General features: G+C 49.2%; 1 long non-coding RNA gene across 1 annotated transcript; it reads left to right on the forward strand.

Moving 5' to 3' along the window:
• Positions 1–339: 339 nt before the first annotated feature.
• Positions 340–11,082, forward strand: LOC141575874 (uncharacterized). The gene is made up of 2 exons (XR_012503890.1): positions 340–8,856; positions 9,148–11,082. It is a non-coding gene; the product is annotated as an uncharacterized LOC141575874 (long non-coding RNA).
• The last annotated feature ends 416 nt before the right edge of the window (positions 11,083–11,498 follow it).

Below are 11,498 nucleotides of genomic sequence, written 5' to 3' on the forward strand. Positions count from 1 at the left end.
CCCGAGCAGCTGGCGGCTGGTCCGCGTGCGCGTCCTCCGCCCCCGCCTCCTCCCCACCCCGGGAAGCACCGAGCGGGCTGCCGAGCCCTTCGTATTTATACTTCCTTCCCGGCTTTGACATAAGAGGTTTATTTCTGATCTCTCACTATTCCCGTTTCCCCTCCCCTGGGATCGGAGAGAGAAACTTAAAAGAGGGAGCGAGAGAGGAGAGAAAAAAATTTTGGATGAAATGTAAAACCAATCAGGAGTCAGCGGGACTCGCTCCCCCCCCTCCCCCGCATCCCCTTTAAATGTCAACTCCAGCTTTGCCCCCTTCCCTTTACACGGTCTCACATTAACTCCTGCAGTGCTGGACAGGCCCTTGCAGCGTCCTTGGGGAGACCCCTCCTCTGGGACGTTCCCTCCTCTGAGACCAAGTGCCCAGCACACATCCTTCAAAAGGCTCCTGCACTGGCCCCAGCCACAGTGTCACTTCGAGGATCCGACAGTGCAGAAGAGAGGTCTCTGGGGAAGGTTCCAGAGCTTTTCATTGTAAAGCAAAAGAGGGAGATGGGAAAGGTTATACTAACATCAGGCTCTTTGCTGAAAACCACTTTTTCACCCCAAGCTGGAGACCTGGCGAAATGCCACCTGGTTAATGCAATCAAGGACTGTGTTACTGCCTGGCTGGGGGCTGGGGACTGATCCCTAGGCAGTGGCAAATTATCAGAGGGGAGGTAGCAGCCAAGTGGAACCACCTCAGGGGCAAGTAAGTGCTTCACTGGGAGGGCAGCAGGGCTCCAGGAGCTGCATGTCTGTCCCTGAAAACTCAACTGGAGTACTGCTTAGCCACCTGGGGGACCTCAGGAAAGGTGGGGAGCCCCCCTCACTGCACTGCCCACGGCTGTGGGTACCAACGTGTGAGAGTTGATTTGTTCTGTCCTACGACATCACCTCCTCCTGGGATGAGATGGGGCTGAAACCTGGAGAGGGGAATGGCATGGTCTCCAGTCCTCTGTCAGGACCACAAAACGCAGCACTGGGTCGCACCCCAGCCCTAATGCTGCAGGTCTGGGCGGGACTGCGGGTCCTGTTCTCTAAGGATAGGCTCTGGGCTGTCAGTGCAGTACGGTCCTGGGGATCCGGGCCCTTAGTCCTTTACTGGATCACCTATCCCAGTTCTCTGCCTGCGTGGGAGGCAGTGCTGACAGTCGGGGTGCGCCTGCTTCCTTTTGGCCCGCCTCGCTCCGTCACTGTCTGTGGAGGTTCAGCGTGAGTGTGAGACTCTTAGGACCTGTGGCCCCCAAAGAAAAGCCCCTCCCAGACGCACAAGTAGCTTTACAACTGCAGAACCCAGGCCGAGTCCTGCCAGCTCCCTCCACAGCGTCCCCTCTCTCTGCTTTCTCAGAAACACAGAAGGCTTTGACTTTGATGAAGGGAAGGGTGAGCGTTCTATCCCAGCATGCTGCCGGATCTTCTTTCCTGGATAATTTACAAGATAGGGATAACTGGAGTGTCGGATGTTTCAGGGAAACACTTCTGGAGGCAGGGGAATGGAAAGAATGGCCTCTTCAATCCTTTTCCAAAAATGAGCAAAACACTTCATCCCAGCACAGTGGTGTAATAGCCCTGGGGGAGTCTGACCCGGGAAGGCAGTGAGTAATCCCATTTGCTTCAGGCCTCTTGTAACATTTTTGATCATTGGTCTTTGCTTCTTAAAGCTTAAAGCCCCCTATTCCTCATCTCTCCAAGTAAAACTCCTGATTTTCAATAGGAAAAAGCCGTCAGGTCCTGTATGCTTTCCTTCTTTCTCCTCCGTAATCATCTGAGCAGAGTGGGAGGGAGCGGTTGTACCCAATCCCCCTTCCTCCCACATGTGTATTGGTGGCTGCAGGTGGGGGACAGCCAGACCAGGGCAAGTCTTGAACGTCCTTGGGTCCCCCTGGTCTCGGCTGGAAAGGGTCTGGAAGTTGTTGTTTTTAAATAGAATGAAATGCCCCCAAAGACGGCTCTTTGGAAGTTCCTTTGCAAGAGAGGTTGGGTAGTGACCTCTGGACTTTGGGCTGAGCCTGTGTGGCTGCCCCTGCTCTGCCCTCCAGGATTCCCCCTTCTCCGGGGGTGGATGCGCTTTGCTGGTAACTCCGGGGGTGCCTGCCACTCACAGTGCATCCTGAAGGTGCCAGGCTTTCCTTAGCTCTGCTTTAACCTCATGCCCTTGATTCTGGGACTGAGACAGGGTCCCGTTTTGTTGTGAGAGCCTTCCAGAGAATAGCAGGTGAAAACAGCACAAAACAGATGCAGCAGCCAGCCAGTGAAAATCCCAGAGGGGTGTCTGCCAGTGTGGATTTCGTACGGTACCATGTTCTTTCCCAAAATACATAATTACAACAGGCGCTGGCAAGCTATGGCCAGTGGCTAAATCTTGCACGCTGCCTGTTTTTGTATAGTCCACAAGCTAAGGATTCTCCCCTCATTTTTAAAATGATTGGAGAAATGAGAAAGAACAGTAGAATTTCACAATGCTTGAAGATGGTATGAAATTCACATTCCATAAATAAAGTTTTACTGGAAGGCGGCTGCAGCCATTCATTTACACATTGGCTCTTCTTGTGCTATAAGGGTGGAGTTAAGTGCACCTAAAATATATTTAGTATCTGACCCTTTGCAGAAACAGTTTACTGGCCTCTGAATTACAGTAAGGCAGCATTAACTTGGAGTCCTCAGATTTGGAATGAGGGATTATCTAGACTCAGTGTAAATGACTGATGTGAAGTAAGGAGCTCAACATAACTTCTTGCTCTGAACATGAAGGGGAAATTGTATGAAGAGTGAAAATGAAAATATCTGTGTCTGCCTTTAATTCTGTATCTAGCAACTCTTTATGATTTATTTAGTCCTTAAGTAGTTAAAGGACTTTTGTGTTTATGGTATCTTATTCTGCAGGTCTGTTATGCATTTCAGTTTTTTTTTTTTGAGTAAAGATCGATTTATTTAGAGAGATACATACTGCATAGAGTGTAGGCTGTTTCAGAAGATGAGAGAAAGGCCATGGGGTGTGGGGTTGGGTGCTCAGGGTGAAGTAGAAGTGGATACACGCTCCATAGCCGGAGTGCTGGCCGTCTCCAAAGACGATGGAGCGAGAGAGGCAGCCATGAGGTGCGGTGTTGCCAGTTTTTATGGGCTCGGTAGCTTCATACGCCAAGTGGGAGGACCATTCCAACCACCCTGGGGAAGGGGCTGAGACTCCCAGGATTGGGCTACTGCCCACTCTTTGACCTTTTATGGTTGACCTCGAAGCTGTCATGGCGCCCGTGGAAGTGTCATTTTCCATGTTAATATATTACAGTGAGCGTATAATGAAGCTCAAGGTCTACTGGAAGTCAGATCTCCCACCATCTTGAGCCTCAAGGTCTACTGGGAGTTGAATCTTCTGCCATTTTCGTGCTAATTGCTGTGTCATTCCTCGAATGTCCGTGCCCTGCTTCCTTCCCTCCTGTCTCATATTCCCATAATCTCATGGGAGTGCAGAGGGGCAAGGGCCTTCTTCTGAAACTGCTTCTGGGCTGAGTAGGAGCATTTTACTGGCTGTCAGGGAGTGAAAATCTCTGAATGCCTGATCTAGGGGCCCAGGGGCAGGGCGGCCTTTGGTTTTTGTGTCAGAGAGTGATATGGGCTGGGATCCTCACATAGCCATCATCTGATGTGGCTGTTGTAACCTGGAAGATGCAAGCTTTACCAAGAGGTTAAAGAGAAAAAGAGTTTAAGGAAGAAGAGTAGGATTATGACTATTGATTGCAAATGAGACCACATGTCTTCATGTGCAGGTTTTTCCATGCCACACATTACAGATATAAAGATAAGCACTCACATGGGGCCAGATCTTCCCTGGGTTGCACTTGTCTTTGGGCCCTCATTTTGGGGAGTGCCACGTATTTCCATACATCCTGAAGATGTAATGAAAGATCTCAGAGTAGGTGAATTTTAACAAGGAAGCAGACATCTGGATCCATGAAGGAGGCAAGTTGTAAACAGAATGTGGGCACAGACATCTATTAGCGTAAAATAGTTAAGTCCCATAGTATTTTATGTCCTTGGCTTAGATGAGATGGTGGTTTTTACCCATGGTTTTCATAGACTTCCTATGAATCACTTTAAAGATGAAGCATCTTTATAACAGCAGTGTGACTGTCTATAATGACCAAAGACTTGAAAGGCATGGTTAAACACCTGTAATTGATAGAGAGTCTTGTTTACAGTTACTAAAATTATGACTGATTATATTTAACTTAACATACCAAATAATCCTAGTTAATTTAATATCTAAGATGCCTCAGGGTTCCTTGAAAGCATCTCAAAGTTAGCTGGAGCTACAAAGAGCTTTTAGAATTTGTTAAATACTTAAAATCTCGATTATGCATGAAATTCTTTTCTCAGTATTTCTTTTCCACAAACCTTTTTTTTTTTTTAACTGAACACACATAAACTTGTATTATTAGTAAGTGGTTATTTCTTAGTTTATCACTAGAGTTTTATGGAGTATATATTATAAATTTACAATGTATCCTAAGCTCTGGGGTTCTCTAGAATCTTCTTCCAGTTGGAAGAGCCATTGACAGTCATCTGATCCACTTCCACTTGAATTTTGTAGAGAAGAAACAGCAATGCAGAGGTCTCAGTGGCTTACCCAAAAGCATAAATTAGTGGTAAAATTTTTCCTGAAATACTATGGTACCCCTTGCATGAACATTAAAAAAAACTTGTTTTGCTTTCAAATTTCATTTGCAGTTCATACCTTTTTGTTGAAAGTGAGTGCTTACTCTGGGCCAGGCATTGTTCTGAAGATTCATTTAAATTTAATTTCCATTAAATCCTTGGTAATAATAGCACCCATCTTTGGACTGCTTGCTGCAGGCTAGGCACTGCTGAACTGTTTGCAAACATGATTTCCCTTCACCATTGTGACAACCTCTGAAAAGGCATCCTGCAGATAAAGAAATAGGTTTAGAGAGGTGAGGTAACTTGCCTAGGGGTCAGTTATTAAGTGCTAGGAACAGTGTTCTTAACCAAGGCAGCATTCACAAACTACCAATTAAATATAATATTTTTCTAGTGATGATGGCCTGCACTTTAATTAGTGTTTCTTTGTTTAGAACCAGGGATTAATGTGGTATTACAGAGCTGGAGGGGCCTCTAGGATTTCATCTTTAAAGATCTCAAAGAAAGGAATAAACAGTTTTTCTCAAAAGCTTGTTACGACATTTAAATATAGAGAGTTCTTTCTAAAGAAAGTAATAGACTTTTTGCCACAATTCATGTTCATTTTCTATAACTTTGGCTAATTACTGTGACCCCCACATGGCCTATAGCAGAGAGAGGATTTCCTGGTCCTTCTCTGTCTCACTAGTGAGCACAGACCCCCGGCAGGCCCAGGCCAGGTTTGGTTTTTGACATCACTTTTGTGCTGACGTGCCTTTGTATTTCCTTTGGTATGCAGGCTTTTGTGATGCCACTTGTACGTGCATACAAGCATTCTTCTGTACTTTTATCTGTTTTAATTCTTTCTTAGCCCTAAATAGTCTATCTTTTGGAACCTTTGGAACTGCACCAGTATATAGAAAATCATTAATGCATATTCTTGAGGCCATTTTACATTCAGTTTCCTAACTCATGAAGCGCTGGCTGCTCTGATGATTTTCCCTCCCTTTGTCTGGCCGTTCTGGTGTTTACAGACGGTCTCGATGGGCGCGCTCCCAATCCTGTTATTTATATCATGGAGAACCAGATCTGGCACAGACTTCAGTCCGACATTGACGTCGACCTGCTTGCTGACCAGACTAATTGATCTGAATACACCGAGAAGCAGCAAACAAACCAACCTTTTTGTTCCCACCATTTATGTGTTTGGTGACTAACTGCAAGTACTGGGCTCATTGTTGGGTACCCCAAATATAAGATTGCACAAGATCCCACGTGGGGCGCACCTGTGATGACAATTTGTGATCACTGCTGTAACAGGCTAGTTACTTGCACATTTTGAGTCTTACACCTGCAGTAACGGGGGCCACGATGATGACTAACAGAGGTTCGGGTCATGCTTGTTTTATCACCAAGTGGCCAGCAGGTGGCGTTGTTCAACTTGGTATTTATCCTCTTACCTTTTTTTTTTTTTTCAGAGCAACTTTTTCGAAAGTTAGAAATTTCTGTCATGTCATGCAAGTCTGAGACAGCAGTCCTTCAAAATTATATACATTAAAAAAATCCGAGTGTCCATTAGATTTCTTACAACCAGTCCCTGGAGAGGACTGAAAGAGATGCTGTGCAGTTGTGTGGTTTGCTGTAACCTGTTCCTCTTCCCTCCACCCTGTCTTCACCTTGACTTCTGGTCTTCATCACACCAGTGTCTCTCCACCCCAGTTATCTGGCGATCTTGGAGAGAGCTGGCCAAGCTGAGGCGTCTCCAGGGCCCGGGACCACCTTAATTGTGAGGATAGGTTGGTTTCCGTGCAGCCTTTAATTGTTAGTGAAAACAGTACATCCCCCCACAGCTTCATTATTGATTCTAACCACCAGGTGGGAGTCTCGTCACATTTACACTTCTAGCTGCTGCAAGAGGGTCTGAAATCTCTCCAAACCATGGGTCTAATTAACATCTGATCACACACACACACACACAGAGGCATGCAGACACACACACACACTTAACAGTATAGTTTATTGTACTAAATGGCATCCATTTCTCCTTGTTTTAGAGGGAAGAAAAGAGAGATGAAGGGAAGGAGCCGGGATTTCAGAATGGAAGGCGATTTCTCAGAGCAGGTGAAGCGCTTATTCAGGGTCATCAAGGAACTTGATCTAAACACCACCCACTTTTCATAAATCTGTTGGCAGCGAATTAGGGTGGGCAGTGCCAAGAAGAGTGTCTGGCACACAGTGGGCGTAGGGAGCGGCCACTGTTGTCTGTCATGTCATTGTCGAGCTTATGTCCCCGACCCGGCCCGTGGATGAGTCGTCAGTCACCTGGAGTTTCTCCCGGCCCCGTCCCCTCACCCTCAGCGTCTCTGATCTTCAGGGTTATCCCAGGTGCCCCCGACCTGCTGCCCTCAGGCGCAGAAGGGAGTCCAAGTCATGAGCACTTTGGTTCCATAGCAAGTACTCCTAGGAGTGTCCGAATTTTGAGAGACCCCAGGAAGGGGAACCACAAGAAATAAACAACTGTGTGGGAGCGTTTCAGACGCTGTGGCTGCAGATGAGTGAGGACTCGGGGGCCAGGGGCACAAGTCAGGGCACCCGCACGGGTGTTGAAGGAGGAGTTTTGGATTGGCTGGGGGATGATGCTGTGAGAACTTTAGGGCTCCATCCACTCTGTTTTCCAGGTTTTCTTGAGCAGTGGATGACATGAGCATTCTCTGGCTTCTGGATAAAAAATCCAGGTTTTTTTCCTCTTAGACATCTAGGCCTGGTGCCGACTGTGCAGCTGTCCACCAGTCCCACCTCCTCAGGTCACAGGGCTCATTTCTCTTCTTCAGAACACTCTCCCTCGCTGTCCTCTGTCTGGAGGCTCATCAAGTTGGATTAGAGAATTTAAAGAGGAATGTGGACGTCAGGTGTGGATGGTGGGGCTCACCTCTCCATCCTCACTCTGCAGACAGGGATGCCGAGACCTGCAGGGACAGCCTTCTCCCAGTGTCACACAGCTGGTTGACAGATAGGAGACTCAGGGCTGGCATGTGGGTTCTCAGCCCAGTGTCCTCTCCAGGTCACACTGAATGCCACTCTCTCTCGCAGAGCAGAGCCTGAGCTCAGAGGGTTTGTGTGACACACCCCAGGTCTCAGCGCTGCCTGGAGGTGGACCTGGCAGAAGCATCCTGGTCTGTGAGGTGCAGGGGATGTGCTGTCGTATTTCAACATCCTTCATCACCCAGCCTGTGATCTTCACTCCGAACTCTTCCTTGGTGGATTCGCCGTTTCTTCAGTAAAAGAACCTCCCATTAAGGAAGAATTCAAAGTATTTAGCCATATTTAGTGACTTAAACAAGAGAGGGTTTCACCCCATGTGATACTATCTAAGAATGGGGAGGTGTCTTCCGAATGCCTCAAAAGGTGATGGGGAAACAAGGCCTGAGGACTCAGGAAGAGAGTGGAATTTAGAGCAGCCACGCAGCAAGAGAGGAAGGGGGAGAGCATAGGGATGGAGGGCCTGGTGCACCTGCGTGGAAAGTTTTTAATTAGCATTGACGCTTGGAAACGTTGAAGGCTTTTTTCCATATCTTGCCGTGTGCGCGCGTGTGTGTGCACGCACTGGTTCATACTCATACAGCCCCCCTCTCTACCTAGTGCGCGTGCGCGCGCGCGCGCAAACACACACACACACACTCACACACACACACACACACACACACAGGGACACTAAAGACGCTTTTACACGTGGGTAGGCAGGGAATCTGGAGTGTCCTGCGGGTCTGGGGTGGCTGGCGGGCAGTGAGGCCGTCAGCTGGGGCTGAGTATGAGGGGTGTATCCGTTACCTTGGTCCTTGAGTTTTCTTCCAGAGGGTGATGTAGCCTCCCTAAACGTGTGTAAGCTGGGGTGCAACATGACTGCATTTGTCTTTTGGAAGGACGACTCTCAGCAATTATGTGGAATGAGGATGGCATTAAGGAAGAGACTGGAGTAACAGGGGCCGGGAAGAACAAGCTTTCCAGGGGCGATGCGAGCCCTGCCAAGGAGGGGGCAGCGGAGACGGAGAGGAGTGTGCTGGAGTCTCTCAGTTCACCCTGTCGGGTCGTGATGGTGCAGGGCCAAGGGAAGGAAGTAGACGGAGGGAATGACGAGCGGGACAGAGGTGACCTTGGCCGAGCTGAGGGAAGCAGAGGATGGAGGTATTTGTGTGCATGGATTTCTTTGGGTACATGCATGCGAGGGAGTGGCACGTCTGGTGTTGCGCGCCCTCTGGGACAGCTGGCAGAGATGGTCAGGGGGGATGGGCCCGGGAGGGCCTGGGCATGTGGCCCTGGGAGCCAGCTGCAGGGACCGAGGACTGAAGCTGTGCGAGTGCTCTGCCCTCCAAATACGTGTGCAGTTAAGGACCGTCTGCACTTCCTCCTAAGTGTCTGCTCACCCTTCCAGCATCTCCTCATCCCTCGTCATTTCTCTCTTTTTGCCCCTCCCAGAGCGCAGGTGAAGTCTACCTGGCCAGGCGCCATCCTGGGGCCTTTCCCCGAGTCAGCACCCTCAGTTCTCCTTTATGAGATGCGGTGATTTCCAGCCACTGGACTCTGTGGTCCACAAGAGTCTTCCGGTTGGTCTGTGGGCTGATTCAGATGTCAGGGTGGGATGTCCTGGTGTCAAGGAGGAGATTCCTGGCTGGCGCGTAGAGAGACGAGGAGGGGAGAAGTCTTTACTTGGAGTGACTGGATGTCTGGAGTCTCACCAACCACAGCTGGAAAGTACTGGATGAGTTGCTGGGCTGCCCCTGCCAGCTTGGCTAAGAAGTGACATTACTGGATCCCATCACCTCCTGGCTCTGGGCAGTGAGAGGCGAGGCTGCTCAGAGGTGCAGGGAGGAGGAAGCGAGGGCAGGCAGAGCATAGAGAGCCTCTATGAAGGAGGTGACATCCAGCCTGACTGCAGAGCTCCGAGGACCCCGAGATGGGAGAAAGCGGGGTCCGGCGGGCTCACGGGCTCTGCTCTGGGGCCCGCACTCAGGTGGGAGGTGGGCCTAGACCAGGAGAGCCAGAGCAGCTTTTCTTCTCCCGCTGGCCTGGTCAAGGCCAAGCTCCAGGTTCTTCTTTAGTTAAATACCAGAGTTCTCTGCCCTTCAATTTCTGATGTTCGAGACGATCAGAGAAAACGCACGCCAGTGAGCCTTGTGCCTGCTGGGTCACTGACTCCCCGGTGGGAATTTTCTCTGCCGTGCTTGCTCCTGGCTCTGCCCTTGGCTGTGGCCATCTGTGGAGCCTGGGGTTCCCCACTGACTTCTCTGCTCCTGGGGGGTGGGGGGAAGCAGGGAGGCCGGGAGCCCGGGGAAGGCAAAGGGCATTGACTAGGTTGGTCAGGAAGGACAGACCAGGGACGCAGTCCACACGCATTTCTAAATGAGACGCCAGAGGTAAAACTTGTGGGCAGTAGCTTGCTAAGTGGACCCTTCCCATCCTGGGAGGCTCAGTAAGAGCCCTTCCAACCTGTTGGGCCAGTGAGCAGCGGGACAGGACGGGTGAGAGCAGGCTGGGGATGTGGTGTCCGATGCTGCGCAGGGGGTTATTTCTCATTTCTGTGAACCGTGTCCCGGGGTGCTGGGCTGTGACCCTGCGGGGGAAGGGCTCTGTCCCCACCCCCCCTAAAAGCTCCTCCGTGGGTGGCCACCATCTAAAATTCTGCTGTCAAAATTCGGTTTTAAAAAAGGCTTCGATCCTTTTAAGGTATAAAAATACGTGAATGGGAACCATTTTAAAGCCGCTATCAGTTATTTTCAGTGTAAATGAAAGTTATTACTTAGTGTAAATGATGCTGGCGGCAGCACATTTCGAGGAAGGAAAGCGAGGACGCGGGAGAAGAATTAGAGGACAGAGAGCACGGTGGTCGGGGGCAGACGGGGCATCCTGGGGAGCGCAGGGCAGATGGGTTTCCATGGGCCTCCCCCTCATTTTACCTGCAGGAGGAGACCTGGACCTGCAGCTCACCTTGGTTCTCAGATGAACTGCAAACTGTTTTTTTTTCCTTAACATTGAAATATAGTTGATTTACCATGTTGTGTTAATTTCTGGTGTACAGCACAGTGATTCAGTTTTATATATATACACACACACACACAATCCTTTTCATAGTCGTTTTCTTTGTAGGCCATTATAAGGTCTCGAATATAGTTCCCTGTGCTGTACAGTAGGACCTTGCTGTTTATCTGTTTTATACACAGTGGTTGGTACCTGCGAATCTCGAACTCCCGAGTTATCCCTCCCACCTCCTCCTCCTCCTGTAACCGTAAGTTTGTTTTCTATGTTTGTGAATCTGTCTCTGTTTTGTAAATAAGTTCCTTTGTGTTCTTTTTTTAAATCATAATTTTTAAATTTTGTTTTAAAATTTTTAATTAAAATTTTGTTTTTACTTTTTATTTTTGAAGCTGTGAACTCTTGAAGTTAGACTTGTATCATACTTTCTAATTGCCAGAGTCCCAAGTAATGCTCTTCACTCTGTGAGCTCAGTGTGTCCTCATTCGCAGCTGAGGTGAGACTGTTCCTCCTCTTTCATAAATAAGGAACTCAAAGCTGCGGGAGACCGGGCCATTCAGCCAGCACCTACAAGCCACCCGGCGTGAGCCGGTGCTGGGCTGTGCCCTGGCTTGCAGGTCGGCAGTTTGGGGCAGTGAGCTGGACCCAGTCACACAGGGCTGCTGTTTTCAGCTCGGGTCCTGGCACGGCCCTATCCCAGTTTCAAATATTTTAACGACAGGTGCAAGAGGAGACTTTCTCTCCTGACTAGGCGTAGGCAGGACTCGCTAAACCTCTAGGAGGAGAGCAGCGGGCTT

Source organism: Camelus bactrianus, chromosome 33 (genome assembly GCF_048773025.1).
Source record: "Camelus bactrianus isolate YW-2024 breed Bactrian camel chromosome 33, ASM4877302v1, whole genome shotgun sequence".
Classification (NCBI taxonomy): Eukaryota; Metazoa; Chordata; class Mammalia; order Artiodactyla; family Camelidae; genus Camelus; species Camelus bactrianus.